The following is a 21,003-nucleotide window of genomic DNA, read 5'->3' as shown; positions in this document are numbered from 1 at the left end:
AGTATATACACACAGACTTCTGAGTTGCATCCAATTTTGAATAACATATTTTATATCATTATTTGCGCGTGCACACACACACGCGTTAATTTAGTTACGCTAACAGGATCAGACATTGTTGGGCAACTGTTGGGAAGTGAAGAAAGATTGAAGAACAAGTCTATAAAAATTCATAGCAGCACTTCAGGATTTTCTACAACCCAATGTCTGAAAAAAAAGCTCTTCTTGGCATTACAGTAACCTTCACAGCAGTTGATTCCAAGAGTAACCAAAAATTTGCTGGAAATGAAATGAAATGAAATACAAGTTTTCACGACACACTAATGCGATTACTCACAGGTATGGTCGCTAATTTGACATTCTTAAAAGACAGTTGAATTGGAAATATGCTACTGTGATAAAGAGGATGCAAGGCCACAGTAAAAAACTGGTACTTGCCTACATATTTTAAGAGCAATGGACTGGATGTAGCAACACCAGAGGTTAATAATGTCATGTTATTATTGGTGACTGTTGGTGCCCTAGCAGTTGGTTTAAAACAAGTAAAGAAAGAATAAGAACAAATTAGCTTCTTTCATTTAGCTAAGATACAAAAACAGATGTTTGCAAAAGAAATAGATTTTTTTTAAAACAAAACTCTCATGCATATTTATGAAGCTATCATTCTTTTTGCCCCTGTGTATTAATGTAACCAACAATAACATTTTCTTTCTTTTGTGAGCTGTATTGACTTCCTCTCACTGTGACTGTCATCCCCTGCTATCATTTTTTCGGAAAGCAGAAGACTACTTCACAGTTGTTTACAGAAAAGACAGCAAGGTAAGAACAGCACAAATTGTTTTTTTTTTTTTTCCTCTCTTTTTTTTCCAACATGCTGCCATAATTCAGATCCTGGAAAGACCTTTTTCTGTTCTCCCAGTTTTTTAAATTGCTTGACACTGTTTGGGCAATATACTGCCATGCTGAAAAAATTCCACTTATTCCTTTTTTGAATGAACCTGGTACCACTGCAAACATTTAAATAATCAGGATTAAGACATTATTGTAAAATTAAAATGTTTTGTAAATGTTTGTGTTTATACAGCTGATTATAGTTGGGTAAAATGTGTAGGATGCCGCTGTTCCAAGCCACTGCAGAATTCATAACAATAATGACTCCCATTTCTCTTACTGTAATTCTGCAATGGCTTAAGGTCCTTAGACCTTCACATGCTTCAACTCTGTTATGCATTCCTCCTTCTAGCTGAAGTGCTAGGCACAGGCAACATTAACTTGCACACAGATGAATACCTCTTGACAGAAATGTTGAGTTTTAAAGGCCTGCTGACATTAGTTTCTAATTAGCCTTTGAAGGAAGTAATGGTCATAATTTTGATTAGTTCATCGTAGTAGCTAGCTCATAAATGGTCTTCAAAGATTAAATTAAAGAGCGATGTCATCGCAGTTTCCATTGGCATCACATAATCCAAAGAGGTCCACTGAGCTTGTAAATTAAAGGGGGGACCTTCTCTAAATTATCATGTGTGCAATTAATTCTCTAGTTTGTAAACAAGAACTTTATCTTGTGTATTATTATGTAGGGCACCTTGGCACTGCCGGAAAAGGAGTTTTTCAAAATTTATGGCATCCACCGTAATTTGATAATGTTAATGCAGCCCATGTCAGGTGTGTGCTGAGGTTTGCCAGGTAAGAAGAGAGTGAGTGATGACAGGTAGGGTAACAAGGATGTGAAGGCAGAGGTAAAACAGCCCTTCTGCATTTCAACCTAAATATGTGGCTACCTGGAGGAACAAAGTGGCTGCAAGGTTTTTGTGTGGTTAGTTAATAGACAATGATTAGCTCAATATGGGAGAGGTAACATAATGACTGAAAGTCCAAACAAGTGAAAGTTATTTTTATGCACCCTAAAGTGAGAATGTGAATATATCACAATTATTCAGTACTCCATTGGCTTTCTGCAAAGATCAAACTTTCAACTGTAGATAGTTAAAGATCCAAGGTATTTGAAGAAACCGCAGTCAATTTAAAATACCTATAATAGAAATTCATAGGTAGAGATCACTTTCCAAACACGTTCTTGCTGTGGTCTGTATGTGTTTCTTACATGCGCAAAGACAAGCATTTAAAGGAAATTGCTGCTTTTCAAACAATATAATACACAGCAATACTCTCTTTCGGAACCGCTTGTCCCATACAGGGTCACGGGGAACCGGAGCCTACCCGGTAACACAGGGCGTAAGGCCAGGGGACACACCCAGGACGGGACGCCAGTCCGCCGCAAGGCACCCCAAGCGGGACTTGAACCCCAGACCCACTGGAGAGCAGGACGCGGTCCAACCCACTGCGCCACCGCACCCCCCTACACAGCAATACTTTAAAAAAAAAAAAACATTGTGCTTCTCATGTTTTTCCTCAAGGAATTCAGACGCCGGACCTAAGTGCAGGCCTCAGGATGTTTTAATCAAGGGAAATCCAAAACTCGTTGTCCAAAAACAGGCAGGGGTCTCCGAGGCACGAACGTAGGCAAAAAGGAGAATCCAGAAGACAGGCAGTAGGTCGAGAAGATACCGGGAAGACTTGAAGACATGGGAGAAGGATTCGGGAACAAGGGCAAGGAGATTGGGAAACGGGGTGAGGAGGAGAGCAGATGTACCACACAGGTGGCTAGCAAGGCTCAACTAAGGTTCCACGTCCTGTTGCGCTCTGAGCTGACTTTTATGCAAGCGTCTCTTGATCTGCTGCAGGTGTTACTTGTTGGGTGGAAGTGGAGGGCGTGACAATGCTAAAATGTATGATGTAATAAAATATGTTCTGAGTATAAAATTGTTCTTTATATTTTAACTTTACTATTGGTCAGTATTAATTAAAATTTACTATGTGTATATATTATATAGAGGAAGGAAGGAATAAAAAGGAGGAACAGGATCCATAGCTGAGTGGGTTAACATACACCTGCACCTTTCAAATTTTTTGTTTTTTTTTCTCCTCTTGCTTTGCGGTGTGCTTAATGGAAAACAGATAAGGAAGTGGGCATGAAAAGGTTGCCTGGCTGCTTTAGAAAAGGAACATTGGGCTGTCTTTTCAGAAAGGAAAATGGCTGCACCATTGCTATAGCCTGTTAAGGTCAAAAAGTTCTATTCAATTGGAGAATACACATTAACTTACTTTCTGTCAGAGACACAGCAGGAGTCAGAAGATCATCTCCATTCTCAGAAGCAGTGCCTTAAATGTATTTTATATGTAAGTGTAGTTTGAAACACAGTAACTTGATTTCTTATGAACTAATCAAACTGCACAGGCTAATAATACGTTAGCAAATAGGAGGACCACACATCATATTTTTCTGGAATTATGTTCAAAGTTCATTCAAGTGTTGCTGCTCGTACTAGTCCTGTAAAATATTTCATAGATATTTTTATGACATCCTGTATTATGTCTCAGTATCAGGTTGGTCTCATGTCTGCTAAATAGACTCATGTCAAAGTAATCCAGAAACAGCTATTATTACTACTATTAATAATAATAAAATTGCTTAACTGACTTACTAAAAGTGACTTATGGTATTGGATTTTATACAACTGGCTGTTGTCCTGGAAGAATAAAAGGTGAATTTCTTGCTTATCAGCATCAGAGAAGGGCTTGGACAACATCTGCTTTGGGAAAGTTCAGTCTCAGCTTTTGGCAAAGCTGCAAGTGGTGTAAAATAGAGCTGCTAGAGCTGTCTCACCCCCAATACAGAACAAGTAATAGTTTTGTTGATCCAGTCACTCCCAATCAAACACAGATTTTGAAGCTGCCATTTCCCAGTACAAGAATATTGACACTCCTGAACAAAATTACACCTGTCAGCTTTTTCTCAGCTACCTCAATGTCTACCTCCTAAACTCTGCAGACAGGCCCTCTCCTCCCATTAGTATTTAAATGCTGTAAATGTACTACCAAGAGCATGCAGTCCAAATGACAGGCTTTACTAGCTTAATATCATTTAGAGAGAAAAAAATGTAGTTGATTTAAAAATAAAGAATACAAACAAATGACAACGTAGTTTGTCCTTACCAAAAGTCTTGTTCAAATTGGTTGACACAGTTCCTAAATGCTTTTGTATTAAGAACTGGCTTTCTTAGTTTCACAAACATAGCCTTGGAGCTATTTAACTGTATTATAGCAGGAGTGTCCATGATGACAAGCCTTTGATGACTGTCTGCCTTGCATTAAGAGACAATAGGGCAAGGATCATGCATTTCTCATAGCAAGGCTTTGATATAGCGTTGCCTACAGCCTCTTGTAATTTTGCATTATTCCCCATCTGTAGAATGTGCATAATAAACCAATTCCGACAGACATATAGTGTTCGACAGTCAAAAGTGGTCTTATTGTGTTTCTATGTGAACAGCAGCAAATCATACTTTGTCTACAGAGGCAAAGCTGACTATGATACATGCATTACAACAGTTGTTCAGACATCCTCATCAGCTAAATTAACAGGAAACAACTGCTTGTTATTTGGTATGGCAATCAAGCAACATACAACAAGAGGGATTCATCTAGCATGCAAGGACATTAATGAATCATTGAAATGTTTCAAAAATATAATTTTCCTTCAATTATGATGTGCATTTCTCTGAGACTTGGAATAGCACATGAAAAACATGCCACTCAAGTTCACTTATTGCCAGAAGTAAATAAGTTTACAATTTTAGAAGCCAGTTATCCTAAACTGTGGCTTTTGTAAAAACTGAAATACTTAGTCAACCTTCTTGCTCTTCAGAATGTTTCACACATGGCCTTGGTACCTGGTTCTGGAAGAGCTGTAAAGACTTCCAGCACTGAACCAACTACCAAGACAAGTTCCCAGACATGGAACTAAGAACATTGCTTCCATAGAACAGAAATGGCTTTTATACCTGAAAGCAATAGATTTGAAGAGAAATGCTGTTCCATGCAGTTCCTTAGCTAAAACACTTTATGCAAGAAAACACAAATACAGGTGTAGATACATTGTCATTGGGGTTCAGGAGTCAAAGAGGATAAAACTGTTGGGCTCCTCGATGCCCTTACAATAGCAAAACTAACACAGAAGGTGAATACAGACTAGTGAACTGAGAATTTAAAGCAAGGCTAAGCCAATGATACACCTGCTGTAAAACAAAAAAGGGCAACAATCAATCTCCTCTGAAGGAAAATGACATTGCTGTTGGTAACTTAACACCAGCGGTAGATGGAACACAAGATTTCTGCTTCAAATGCTGGAAATCCAAACCAAACATCTGACAACTGAACAAAAGCACACAGCCTCCTTCTGAGTAGATTAAACTCTGGAGATCAGTGAGCACCCTCCTCATTGTTGCTGAAACATAAACCCCCTACAGTCTTATGAAAATTAATTACACCTATCAAAGAATCATCATAGCCCACTTACCTTACTTTAATCTTTTGCCTGCTGGGAATGCACAATGCAGTATAATACAAACTCCTGGGCCCTAGAGGTAATGCAAATAAACAGAGACACATAAAGACAGATGCATCACAGCAGTTCTGACAGTCACTGACAGAATCACAGCCATCGAGCATAGTCACACGGCTCTAACCTGTTTCAATTACAATTTCAATTTACTTTGATCTCTTTAAAAAAAATTAAGATCATAAGGGAGTATAAAAAACAGTCATTCCAATCATTCATATTCATATCACCTGTGAAATGTCCAAAAGGAACCCGATGCCTGAATTTACTGCAATGCTTACAGTCCATATTCCAAGACCAATCATTTGTTTTCATATATCTTTTTGTAGTATTAGTAATTAGTTCTTTATTATCAGCACCTACTCTTGTTCTAATTGTGCCCTGCAGCTTCTCATCAGATTAAGCTATCGTTGAACACTAGTTTAATGAGGTCTTTTCACAGGCAATAAATGAACCCAATATCCATGACAAACTGCAGAACAAAATGGTGATTGGAGTCACCACAGACCTCTAATCCCAGGAAGTTTTTCACAGAGATCACTTTAAAAAAAATTAAAAAATAATAGCAGAGAACAGATTACTGGATAATTTTTGGGAATGCATCATATAGTTTTAAATCATCTGTCCACATCTGATCATGTCTTAATGGATAATATCTTTGGGGAATGTATAAAATCAGTTTTTTAATCTTTGCTAGTATAGATGTTACTGAATCATCATGTTTGATGGTCATACATCCCACATGTCACCAAGATATGCAACCAAGGCTGAATACACACACACACACACACACACACACACACACACACACACACACACACACACACACACACACACAGTCTGAAACTGCTTGTCCTGAGTGGGGTCGCAACAAACTGGAGCCTAACCCAGCAACACAGAGTGCTAGACTGGAGGGGGATGGGACACACTCAAGACAAGATGCCAGTCCATTCATTGCAAGGCACCCCAAGCAGGACTCGAACCCCAGACTCACCAGAGAGTGGGACCCAGCCAAGCCAAGGCAGAATAAAAAAGCCTAATTCTCTTAGCTCTGACCTGACTCATACTGGATTAGGCAGCCATTCAGTAAATCACCATCCAGTGACTCTTTAGGGAGATGATGTGACAATGAACGAAGATATGCCAGGTCCGCTCCGAGGAATTTTCATGGAAAAAGAAAAACATTCCAATAAGGCTGTGGATGTGCTCAGATATCAGTAAATCTGAAAGGTTTTAAAATCTTGGCATATATTCTGTCAGTGCAAGTGTTACAAATGCAGCAACAGAGAGAAGTACAATACATGACTTCTATAAAGGTGCCATAGCTAAACTTGTCCAGTTGACAGTTTCCCCATGCAATCACCTTTATGCTCTGCAAAAAAAAGCATGTGAAGATGACACCAACCTCTCAGTTCTTTCTTGATGTTGAAATGGCATCTGGGTCAAATGTTCTTAACATCACAAGCGTTTAAATAACTGAAGGTATTGAATCATCCTCCTTGATCTTTTCCTGCCATTCAAAGACCTATCAAAGCCTGTTTTATGAGTACTACAGTCTTCAAGGATTTCTGTCTTTCAAACATTTTGCCAAACAAATGGAGTTGCATGCAGAAAAAGATTACTTGAAAATATGCACAACTACAAATGTCTGAATAAAAACAAAATACTCAAAAGTGCAAAAAAATGGAAAACACTTTAAGAATCAAAAATATGTAAAATGAGACATATTTTTAAAAACTCAAATGAACTTTAATCAATGCCAGAGAGACTGATGACATGGAGAGGATGCGGAATTGTTACTTCGAACAGAACTTTTTGCTTATCATCGGCAATCTTTGGGAGACTTAAACAGAATAAATAAACAGAAACTAACCAGAAAAATTTACACGAAATTTGTTTCACAATTCATTAGAATATATTGTAATGACCCGTGATACTGGAGAGTGTCATGTTTGAGAGGGTAAATGGGTTTATTGTAAATAGTTGAGAATTGTGGGTACAATGTGAATTAATTGTTCAACCACTGCAGGGACTTATGGGGAATATAATGGGGTAAGTATTTTGGCCACTGTGAGGAGGAAGGAAAGCGTAAAAGGTGCTGAGTAGGCTGGGAAGACTGGCCTGAAGTGCATGCAGGTCCTTGAGGATAAAAGGATCCTCAGACCGAGAGCATTATTTCCTTGAATTCACGCCTCCACCTCTCGCTGTGTTCCAATAATCGTTTGTAATGAACACTGTCTGTGTATCCTTCTTCGCCCCATCTGAACCCAGAGCACGATGTGTTACAATATGTTAGTGATTATACATGTGGTCACGTTTCTGAAGGAATGGTTGATCTGTGAATGTATTTGTTCTTCAAGGGTCAAAATATAGGATGCTGAGGAAATAAGAGTCTTCTGCTGGAAAATTCCATTAAACAACTAACCATGTAACAGAGAAGCTGTCAAAATGACATTTTCAATTTGCAACAGAAAAAAAAAAATTGAAAAGAAATGGTTAAAATAAACTGTAAGACATGCAAGAACGAAGGCAGAAAGGGATGCCGGTAGAAATCATACTGCAGAATCTTTTCCTCTTGTCGCAGTGTTGATACTTTGTTGCAACTCAAAGTTGCTCTTGTTACTTCTTGTTTTATTTACATAGCTGCATGAATTAGCATGTCTATAAGGTGATGACATAAACTGACAAGGTATTAAACCTGCATGTATTTTTGGATTAAAATTTCTTGCAACTGAACACATTTTAATACATTGCTTCTTGACTGCTTGACTTACCACTAGCATCTCACACCTCGCTGGCCAAGTTCTAAATTTGGCTGGAGTGCTCTGTGTGTTAACCTTGCATTCACATCTATTCTTAATGTGTGACTGTATGAGACGAAATGCGTTTGTGTGACTGCTCTACAGTGAATGGACTTCCTGTCCAGCGGATATACCAGCTAATGTTTCTCTAAGGCGGCAGTTTCAGAAAAATTAGAGATTTATGAATAAATTAGCTTCACAGAAATAACATTGTCAGTGCCAAGACTCAGAGATAGGAGGTAGGTTTTTTGGACCCAAGTGCGGGTGCGTTTATTCCAGGACAAAAACACAGGAGCAGATGAAATCGGTAGTCAGGGACAGGCGGTGGTGTTCCGGGGCTCAAACGTCATTTCTGGGGCAAGACAATACTCGGTACAAGGGTAAACAAGCAGGGGTCAAAAGCCAGGTGAAAACAGGAACGAGGAACAGGGTGTAGGGGACAAAGCGCTGAATTCGCAAGCCGAGCAGGGAGGCATTGCAAGATTCCGCAACCCTGTGCAGGGACGGCGCTGCCTTTATCCCTGGTCTTGCTGATTACCGTCAGGTGAGGCTGCTTGGCTTGTTTTCTCAAAAATCCACCACTGTATGTTTTTAAAACAGCTGAGTCAGACTTTCCCAGCAAATGTCAACACATAAATTTGATTTTATATCATTGAACTTCTATATGTCTCTATGAATGCAGTCAGAATACACTAAGATTAAAGAAATAATAAGAAAATAAATAAACTGTAGATATTTTCTGATGGTACATTATTTTGCTAGTTTATAAAAATGATACTTTTTGAAATATGAGTATGGAACATACAATTTAGAATGATCTTCCTTTTCCATTTGTTTGCCTTATTTCCTCCTACAATGCAATATGTGGTACCATGTAATTAATAAATTTTCCTTACTCTTTGTGTATTTATACTTCTTTCATGGGTTTATTATTAATCCAAGACTAGTGACAAAGGGTCCATTTGACATGCAGGGACATGACTGGAGTGGAGAATGACCAGGTATGGGGCAGCACAGGGGTTTCATTGTTCTTTTCCACTAAAAACAGAAGACAGAAATAAACAACAACGAGTAATCTAATAAAGGAAGTCTAATAACGTGGCATTTAAATTTTTTTCTCATTTAGCAGACACCATTCTCCGAAGGCCAGCATATCTTAGAAGACAATACAAACGGGCAATACACCAACAGAGAGCTCTACAGACAGACACATGATTCTTGAAATTCTTGTTTCATAGCATTGTAGCACCAGCACACACTACACAGGAAGCTACATGTTTTTAACAAAATTTCAAAAGATACAAAAAGACCCTTAAACTCTATTTCATGAACAGCGGGGGGGGGGGGGGGGGGGGGGAAACCTGCTTTATAGCCATTTCAAACTAAACTCGCAACACTTACTCTATGGCAGAGTTTGTCCAACACATATTATTATTTACAGAAAACTTCATTCTCATCCATTAATTTATTCAACAGTTAAGATAACTTTGCAGATTCTCACGCTTCTGTGGCTGCAGGTTGCATGTTATACACAAACCCTTGCACCACATATAAACACTCACCCCCCTGTACTCCACATAAAAGATATAATCTTTACATGTTAATTTGTGTTACTCACCCATTAACACTGTTTACTCTCAGGTCTGACAAAAAAAAAGACTCAAACATTTGCAGGGGGCCTTATGTACAGCCTGTTTCCCTGGTGCACACGATCAGTAGGGTGTGAATGGGAAAGTCCATTGTTTGGGAGCTTTGTGTTAAGTTGGTTTCTAATTGTTAATGCACTTTTCAATAACTGTAGATTAAATCATGAATTTAAAATATTCCAATGAGTAAAATTACTGAAATATCTACATGCATACCTTGCTGCATGGTAAAAGAAATTATTTATTAGTTTACAATCTGTTTTATTCAGATATCCCTTTGGTTTAAAATGGATCAGTTTTCTCTCATTAATGTCTCATTACAAGGTCTCATTAAGCAAGAAGAGAGGTTATTTAGAGTGATACTGTATTGGTGAACTGTAAATGTGAAGTATGGAATAAATTTGAAGTGCCAAAAACAGATTAAAAAAGGGAAGAGGTGCAACTCCCATTTCTAGATGTTGCCTCTCTTCCCTATATTTAATTTGTTTTTCGCACTTTAATATATCTTTGACATTGTATAGGTCGTTACAACTCACCATCCATTAAAGGAAACCCCCAGAGAAAGCATGTTCACCCAACCTCTAGATTCTCCATACATTGTCTTTCTTAAGAAAGCCAATTTCTTTACACAGAATTTGTTTTGGCCCTACTAGGTGCTGATTGTTTCTTAACAAGTTGCACCCAGGTGTGGCTGTCAATGTAGGTGACAGAGATGTGATGGGACAGTTAGAAGCAAGGTGGTTAGAATCGCTGCCTTGGGATTCAAAGGTGGTAAGCTTGATCCCTACCTCTGGCTGCAGTACCCTTGAGTAATGCACTTCTCCTAGAAATTGCTCCAGTAGAATTACCCAGCTGTATAAATGGGTAAATACTTGTAAATACCTTAATGCTGTGAGTTGCTTTGGAGAAAAGCATCAGCTAAATCTAATGCGGAGCCAAGCCACTAAATGAATAAAGTAAAATGGCTTTCTTGATTAAAAAAAAAGAAGAAATTTCTTTGGAGGTTATGGATTTCATATTGAGGCAATTAGTAGAATTAATTTTCAATTTAATGAATTCAAATTTTGACTGTTGCAATGGCTGAGGTCTTAATTATTCTATATTAAGCTAACACCTTTGCCCAAGGCAACCCATAATGTTCAGTCTGTAATATAAATGACTTACCCATTTAGGCAGAATGGTTTTCTTCCTGTACAAAATTAGGGTAAATTCCTTAATAGAAGGTATTACAGCAAAAGGGGGATTTGACCTTCGCATCTTTCAAATTTCAAGGCAAGAGCCCTAAACACTACACTATCCATCGCTTCTACTGATGTCATTGTGCATAAATAACTTATGACTTCAATGTGTCTGTGAATAAATCCTCCCAGCCACAAGGTTAAATCCATTTATTCACCTTCCAATGTAATTAATATTGCTGAAACAAACTTGCTGCAACCATTTTTTTTTTTTTGTTTGTTTTTGTGAATTTTCTGTGTTATATTGTGTATGAATAAATGCTAGTTATTGTATCTTTCCACAAAGATACTGAAAGCTCACCTTGCATACTACTTTTGACACTAAGAAAAAAAGAAAATCTTAGCGTATTTGGGATATTTGTATTCATTTTACAGTGATTCATAGCTGATGCTAATTTGGAATTTTCAGAAAAGAATGTCTACAGTTCCTTTGCCTCACTGTTTTCTATAGCTCCATTTTTTCAAAGACCCAGCAACATTTTATTATCAGATATTTTAAATTCTTTTCACTGAGCAACATATATAGTTGGATAGCTGGCACTGTCTACTTTATGTTAATGCAGGAAAATATGATAATTTATGGTAATTTTTTTATTCTTGGAACTGCTATTGTTCTGCATCACATGCAACTGATCAAACACCATTAGCACAACTCATCTGCATACAAGCAAAGAGCTCTGAAAGTTTCCCTTTTATTATTTCCAAAACTTTAATGCAACTTTTCAAAGAGTATTTGCGAACTATCCTTCATCTGTGCTTGAATTCAGCACTGTAGTAGCATTAAAAATGAAACCTTCTTATACATTTATGTTATTTATGTCCTAAATGAGAGCACTATAAGCTAGTATAACATGTACTGGTTGCAAGGCACTTCATATGGATACCGAATCATGTAGTTACATAGAGAGAAGTTTCAGTAAAATGCATAAGGTTTCTTTACTTTCTGCCATTCCAATCATATTAGAAAGCAAGATGCCTGGCAGACATGGTTGCTCATCGTGCTGTTTAGTAGGGCTTGAAGAAGAGATCTCCATGACTTTGAGATAGGACTGACTACTGAGGCATGCCTGAAGATTACTCAAGTTGCTGTTGTTTCACATGGAACAGTGCATAAGGTGAGGTTGGCATGGGCAAGTGTGGATGAAGGGCAGACTCATTAATGTAATGACTGTAATGTCTGTGCAAATGTCACTAGGTGGGGGCAGGAAGTCCTGATCAAGAACAGACCATAGAGAATCTTCCAGGATGGCAATGCTCCCATACTCAGGGAATGACTTGTCAATAAATGGTTTAAAAAGCATGGCAGATTTGGAATAATTCTGGAGTGCAGCTGCTCCGTTTTTTCCAACACCATCATCAAAGCACTAAATAATAGAATTTATTATGGAAGGCTAAAATTGTACCTCTTGAGCAAAGTTCCCAACACTAAAAAAATTGTTCCCACTGTGCACACTGAAGCAATTCCTGTTTTAATCTTTTTATATCAGTATTTTGACATAAAGTGAGTTATCCAATGTACCATATCACTTCATACAGTCTGTTATTTACAACAAGCAATTCAGGATGCAGGAATTTTTTCAGTTTAAGTACCTTCTCCACAGAAGCTCCCTGATAATGATACAAGTTAGGAACTTGTCAGAAGTTCAGTGTCTTAACAACTCCACCACCTGGTGTCCTTTTAATCATCAACACGATTGCAACAGAATAGAAAAGAAATAAAATCCAACACAGACTGTCAAAAATTTCTGCTACACTCGGAATCATAATAATCGTTTTCTAATTTTATCCTTTACCCACTGTACCAAAGCAGATCTGAAACAAGCTACTCGTAATTACTGTTTGGATACAAAATTATCTGGTGGCCTTAAGCACATTCAGCCAATGTGAATCAGACACGAAAAACATATTTTTAGTCCAGTTGATGAGTATAATTGTTTATTATGGAAAATATTTAAACAAAAAAATTGAATTATAAAATTTGATTCTCATCAAACCTCTTTACTGAATCTCTGCTTGAGTATTTCATGCTTACACAAATTTATTTTTAATAGCTTGACCTCTGTTTTCACACGTCTGACAATCCAGAAAATCCATTCTTTGTCTTTTTGCTGCAATTACTGAAATTTCCCGGTTTTGCACTTGTTCTGGAAACAAAAAGAACAGTAGCAGTGTATTATATGACTGCACTACAATTAAGCATAATTTTTCAGTTCTTCATATGCAGCTGAACCCCTTTGTCTTGTCTTGATGACTGTTAACATAAATTCACTGCTATTTCAGCATAAAGCCTGCATGTTCCAGCAAATGCATTTACTGAAAGTGTCAGACATACGCCTCAATTCCTCTTTCAATTATTTGCTTTATACTGTCATTACTATTGTTTTATGTTGCCTTTTGTAATATTCACATCCCTGCTGCTCTTAAATTCCTTAATCTTTTTACAGACGGTAAAACAAGAGGTGTGCATTCATTGAAACTATTATCTGTTTTTGATTTTTCCCTTTTCTGTGTAGGATTACATAATATAGCTATATATGTATAAAAAACAAGTAAAGAAAGATAAAACTTCAGCCAGGGACTGAATGTGTTCTTTAGCTGCGTGATATGATTGCACATACTGACAGGAATTCACAGGAGTCAGACATGAAATAGAAACATAATCCTTAATATGTCCATCACAAAGAAGACATTAAAAAAAGTTTTGTTTGAAATATAATTTTTTTTTGTCATAAGTATCTTCGTTTTCAAGGTCCTATATTAAAAAAAAATGTTTGCTATTCTGTATAACATTTTACACGAGTGTTGCATTATAGCACTTTCATACTACCCAAAGGATCATACAGTTGCAATATTTCAGCTGTCTTACTCCATATCTTCCACTCTTTGCAGTGCACTGAGTTAACTTGCCTGTATTTAATCACAGGAACATGATTGACTTTTTATGGTTGTGTGTTTGCTGTTAGAAGATTAAAAATGCATAAGTGTGTTCATGTTCATGTAATTTATGATGCCACTTAATCAAGGATTATAAATTGTAGCATGTCATACATCATAACACAAACTTTAGCATCTGAAAAGCACAAAACTGAGATCCTAGTTGTGTATTTTATGACCAAATAGCTAGATAACACCTCTAAAATCTGAGATCCAGTACTTGTCCTCTTGGATTGACAGAGCAGTACATTCTAGCAGCAGATAAGAAACTGAAAAAAAATCACTTTGTTATGCTGCAGCCATCTTAACTGGACATGCTAAAGCACAGCACACATTCTAGATAGCCTCATCTGTCCTTTAAGCTAAATCAGAGCTGAAGTTATCTACAGCATTTCTCATTCATTCCCTGCATTAAGAAAGGTTTTAACAAGCTCACTGTGGATTATAGAGTCTTCTCCCAAATGCTTGTCCTTGTCAGGTTCACAGCAATCTAGATCCTATCACAGAAGCACTGAGCACTAAGCTAGGAGGGATGTACCCTTGTTGGGATGCCAGCCTGTCACAAGGGAGCCACACACACGAACTACTGGCAATTCAGAATCACCAATTATTCTGAAACGTGTCTTTGGACAGTTGGAGTAAACCTCAGCATCCAGAGAAAACAAACACAGACACAGGGAGAACATACAAATTCCACACACTGAAGGAGATTTGAATTTATACCCAACCACTGTACTGCCCGCTGCACCAGCATGCTGTCCCATTACTATGACTGAATATATTGGTTTGAGCAGTAAGTCCACATCTGCTCTTGATATTCTTTGACCTTTAGATGTAATAGGTTATGACTCACTGTGGGTAATACTGTAGTTAGATAAAACAAACTCTCTAACACCCTGGAAAAGTGATGTTTGAGTTTTGTTTGCACATGTAGTTCAACCAAACCAAACAGTTCAAAATTATCAGCAAGTTCCTAGGGACACAAGCCTGCAGGTTATGGGACATCGAATGGCACCGTCAACTAGAAGATCTGGAGGTCACAGACAGCCCGGAGCAGGTGCCAGAGATTTCACAGAAGACAAGGAGAGAAAGCCTGAATGTTTCATATAGAATATGAAATTAATGTATGTTAAAGCAAGCAAAATTTGTGTTAGCACATTAGCTCATGAAAGGAAGTAAGAGAGGGAGAAAGTTATCTTCACAAAAATATCTTGGCTAATAGATAATCGGAAAGAATTAAGCAGGTTTGCAATATCACAAACAAAACCAGCAGCAAAGGACACAGTTCACAACCAAAAGCTACCAGTCAGAAACCTAAGGTTTTTGAAGTTTTGCATAAAATTCACAGCTATATAGCGTATAGCGAGTAAGATTTTACAGCAACAATTAAGGAAAAAAATAATCTCTGAAAAATATTCCTCAATTCAGAAGCAAGCTGCTCACAAATTAAAAGATTCCATCAGTGAAGCTGTAAATCCCCTTTGAAAGAGACCCCCTAATGTTCTCTAAGCCAGTTCCCACCAGTTATTTTTATGCCCCAGAGAGACAGTTGCTACATACACTGTGTGGAAACATCCAAACTAGGCCGTTATGCCTGTTATTCCTAGCAAACTCAGATATGCTCCCCTTTCTTATAAAATATTTTTTATTTTACAGAGTGATAGAATACCTCTAATATCAGCGAGCACTGTCAAAGGAGGGAAAGCATGAAGGAACAGAAAAATGCCAGCTCATTATGATCATCTTTATGAAGTTCTATGTACATAAAATTGTCCAAGTAATGAGAGACATTTGACAATACTATGTTCAGGCTGGATGAAAAGAAACATTTTGAATAGAATCTATATAGACAAGCATTCCATATAAAATAAAGCCCACTTTTTTTTTTAAGACTCAGAAAGCAATAATGACTCATATTACTAAGATATGAAAATAGTGAACAGCAGTGATTGCTTTATAAAATACATATTTATACAGAAGTAAAGCCTTGCTGTGGTGAAATTGAAAATGCATGATTACTCTGCAGAATGCAATGCAGGGTATTTTTTTATATACAATTATAATCAATGCCAAATATATATGCTCCTTATTCAAGGCTCCAAACCACAAAACTGTCAAAAGTTCTGCTTTTATAAGGGTGGTCACACTTCCTGATAATCAGCTAATTACAGTCATTTGATTTCAGCACCTGCTAAATACCTTCTAAATTACTGTGTGAGCAGTAGGGGTGTGCTTACAACCTGTGAAATCTGTTGTGTGCTTATTAAGTGAGGAAAGTTTTACCTACTTTTTACAAACCTGGTAAAGAACAGATTTTTGTCCTAATTTATAGAACTATAGAAGTGGAAGAGGTTGTTCTTGTTTTGTGACGTTACCATACATATAGACATTATGATACAGTCTTGCCCTGAAACAGACTGGCATCCCTGTACCCATTCTCACACCCTGTGTTACTGGGACAGGCTCAGGACCACCTGAACCTTGCAATGGATAAGTAGTTTTTAAAAATTGATAGGTAAAGGTATGGAATATACACAAATAATTGCATATACAAAATTTCAGGAAAAACTGCTTTTTGAAAGTATTTCACTTAAGATGGGATTAACCAGGAAAAGGTGTCTTATAAAATTACTTCAGTAGATAAACAGTCAAACACCATTAAAACTTGTCTGTGGTTCTACACATTTTGAATAGAGTTGTGTGACAAACAGGTTAAGAGTCAAGAAAAAAACAAATCACTTCCATTGTACAGTTAAGATAACTTAGTGGATGCACACACTGAGTTGGCTATATTTTCATGTCAATATTCATTTAAATTAACACATAGAAACACTCAGCTCCCCTGTTATTCTTGTGTTTCACTGTTACTTACCCAGCAGCATTGTTTGCTTTTAGGCCTGATTAAAGACCAACAAGAGGTTTTAGGTAGCCTTAAATATTGCCCGTTTCAGTGTTGCACATACTTAGTTGGATGTAAATGGGAAAACACATAGCTGGGGAAAGTTTGTAATCAATTGGTTTTCGTTAATAATTTTATTTTATGAAAATAGTGAAATGTTATGTACTGCAAAATGATCTTCATGTACAAACCTGTTGTATAGTCTTAATTACATTGGCATCATGCTGAACACTGGTCAATGTTTTACCATGTTTATGTCTGTATCACTGATACTTCTTTTTGGTGATACTACGGTTACAGTTACTGATACTCTGTATCATTGCCCATCTGGGGAGGGTCACCCTGGTCCAGCAGTACAGTCACATTTCATAAGAACTGATTAGGTTAACTACAGAACACCAGATTGTGTTAAACATCAAAAATAGAAACACCATATGGGATCCTTTTTCACCTATATAGCTAAATCTTTCAGTTTCTTCTAAAGCTATATTCGATATTCATGTCAGCTATTCTGCAAAACTTGAATCACCAGTTCACCTGATACATCTGCGTTTGGATTGTAGAAGGAAACCAAAGAAGCCAACCCAGACATGCAGAGATTATATAAACTCTAAAAAGTACAGCCTCCAAAAGTGCTGTGAGACACCTGCACAGTAAACCACCTTGCTGATTTCGACTCCTGCCAGTTAAGTACAAGAAGTGCACAACTGAAGAGTTGTCTATTCTGAGGAATCTGTTTCTGTTGTGATTTGCTCATGGTTAGGTCAGATTTACGTTACCTTACTTCATGTAGCCGAGACTTTTCTTAAAGCAACTCTCAACGAATGCTGTGTAGTATTATCAGCTCACACCTTATTCACCAAGCACTGCTAGAAACACTACTTACAATGGGCCACTTCTCCATACATCAGTGGAACACACTCTCTGTATCACTCACACACTATGGTTGAACTTAAAAAGCATCTCTTTGAACTGTAGGAGTAAAGCCATGCAGACTGGAGAAGAACATGCGAACTGCACACAGACGAAGCGGGGATCAAATCCACGCCCTCTCGCATCACCCAGGCACTGAGACAGCAGTGCTACTCACTGTACCACCATACTGCCCCTTCTTCTCACATTTATTCATTTAGCTGATGCTTTTCTCCAAAGCAATTTACAATGTTAAGGTTCAGTTACAACATGCTTACAATTATTTACCCATTGATACAGCTGGGTCATTTTTTTTTACTGGAGCAATTTTAGGGTGAGTATCTTACTCAAGGGTACTACAGCCAAGGGTGGGGATCAACCGTTTGTCCCAAGTGGGGTCGTGGCAAGCCAGAACCTACCCGGGACCACAGGCGCAAGGCCAAGGGGGGAGGGGACACACCCAGTCCATCGCAAAGCACCCCAAGCAGGGCTCAAACCTTAGCCCCTGCACACAACGGGCACCGGCTGAACCTGCCACACCACCACATCCCCCACGGTGGGGATTAAACCTGCAACTTTTGGCTCCAAAGGCAGTAGCTTTAACCACCACGTTACGAGCTGCTTTTATCTGAGTTCTTCAACTACATGAACCCATAAATCCATCCTGCTTGGTGTCAGAAGCACATATTGGTGGTGGTAGTGTAATGATGAGCAAAACGGAATATGACAAAGTACCAAAATATTGTCACTAACCAGATGTATTGCATCATAGCCAGCCTAGCTTTTCTGAAAACTGGTAATGTATCATAACTTAAAGCACAGCATTTCAGGATGGTTCAACAAACATGACAGTACAAAGACTTTAATTCAATAGCCTGTAGAGTTCCACCACTCGAGCCAATAATGCCTCTTTGTTATGAATTGGGGGGTGCGGTGGCGCAGTGGGTTGGACCACGGTCCTGCTGTCCGGTGGGTCTGGGGTTCGAGTCCCGCTTGGGGTGCCTTGCGGCGGACTGGCGTCCCGTCCTGGGTGTGTCCCCTCCCCCTCCGGCCTTACGCCCTGTGTTACCGGGTAGGCTCCGGTTCCCCGTGACCCCGTATGGGACAAGCGGTTCTGAAAATGTGTGTGTGTTATGAATTGGAATGCAATGTTAGTAGAATGACAATACCACCAAAAATTTGCATAAACTGTGCAAAGCTGTCAAACCAGCATAGATGCCAAAACCTGTGGAATATGTCCAGTACCTGTAATGAAAATCTTGCCAGAAATTCCAGCCATGACACGATAAGAATTATTGTACCAAAACAAGACAAGTAATGATAAGGACTGAGATGAACGCATTCTTCCCTATTATTTCCAGTAAAAGCAAAATGGGTTTTATAAATATGCGAATACCTCAGCTTGTCCATCCATCCATCCATCCATCCAATTTCAATAAGCACTTGTCCTGAGTAAGGTTGCAGTGAACCACAGCCTATCCAGGAATTATTGGGTGCAAAGCTGCCTCAGATTGTGGAAGATTTCATGCCAGCATCATTTGCAAGTTTAAGGTACTTACACAAACAACTAATTTCATGTTGAAGAGTAAATTCAGAGCTAGACAAAACATTTGTTTCAAGTCCCTTAACATTTCATTTAAAGCATTTCACATACGGTTGTGGCTAAGATAATCTTAGCTGAGCTCATTTTGAGTTTGAATTTACATACCATTCTCTCTCAGCATCTCTTTCTCGAAAAACTTGGACCCACTTAGTCAGTAACACACACACACACATTTTCAGAACCGCTTGTCCCTTACGGGGTCACGGGGAACCGGAGCCTACCCGGCAACACAGGGCGTAAGGCCGGAGGGGGAAGGGGACACACCCAGGACAGGACGCCAGTCCGCCGCAAGGCACCCTAAGCGGGACTTGAACCCCAGAACCACTGGACAGCAGGACTGCGGTCCAACCCACTGCGCCACCGCACCCCCTTAGTCAGTAACATGTCTGACAAAATAATTGCTGTTTTCCAGTAATTTTCCCTTTGCCTTTGTTCACAGTACATAGGAATAAAAAGAGCCAAAAACAAAACATTAAAACTATAGCAATGTAAAGCCATGTTCAGAATCAACAGATCATAAAAATAAGCATAGGATTGGAGCCAGTAAATTTCAGAGCCATGGAGAAAATAGATAAGATATACGATCCAGACATATTGGCATGCCTTCTAAGATTAAGGGCAAATGGTGTACAAGTGCCAGTGCTCTTTTGCTTAAAAGGGATCTGCTCATTCAGATCAAGGATGACAGCTGTGAATTGGACATGTCTGGCAGATACATTAAGGCATTTTTTGTGTTACACAAATCTGTCACTTATGGGATGAACTAGATCTGGGATGATTCCTGCTGCCATAAATGTGTCTGTTTGTCTGTCAGGGAATGAGGTATAGGTTTTCAGGTACTAAATATTACCCATATATTTGGATTTATTGGTGAAAAAGATAATAGAAGAAATAGCAAATATGTGAGTTTATATTTTAGGAACAATTAGATTCATGAAATAAGACTTAGTTTCCAAAGTTCATAAATCCAAATATTGATGTGAGACCTCAGTTTCAGACCTCTGATAACTTCTAAGGAAAGTTTTTCATCTAAAAAAGCATACAAAATACCTGCATGTGTTCAAACTCCACCTGAGGATCACTTTACTTGTTAACTTTAACAACCTTATAACCTCACTACATTTTAGGCTTATCTGCTCATTTTCTTAAATGAACTGAGGTAATATAATTCAATCATTACCATTTGCTAAACTGGATAAGATGGAATCTTCCAAAGAAAGTATTTCAGGTGCCAGGTGGGATTACAGCTGGAATGCCTGTGTGCTTCCCAGGGGATATTAATGCCTTCTTTAAAGAGATTCAGTAAAATAAGTGCAACTACAACATTGTACTTCATATCAAATTCCAGTGTGAAGGAAAAAAGAAAAATACCTGATGGCAGATTCTGGGACCAAAGAAGACAGATATAGGTCAGTGAGAAATTACTGCCCATTTTTTTTTAATTGTGCCAAATACATTTACATAATTATAGATAAGAATTTAAATTGCAAATTATTTAGCTAAGTACCT

This window comes from Scleropages formosus, chromosome 6, assembly GCF_900964775.1.
Source record: "Scleropages formosus chromosome 6, fSclFor1.1, whole genome shotgun sequence".
Lineage (NCBI taxonomy): Eukaryota > Metazoa > Chordata > Actinopteri > Osteoglossiformes > Osteoglossidae > Scleropages > Scleropages formosus.
This window is presented reverse-complemented; position numbering follows the sequence as displayed.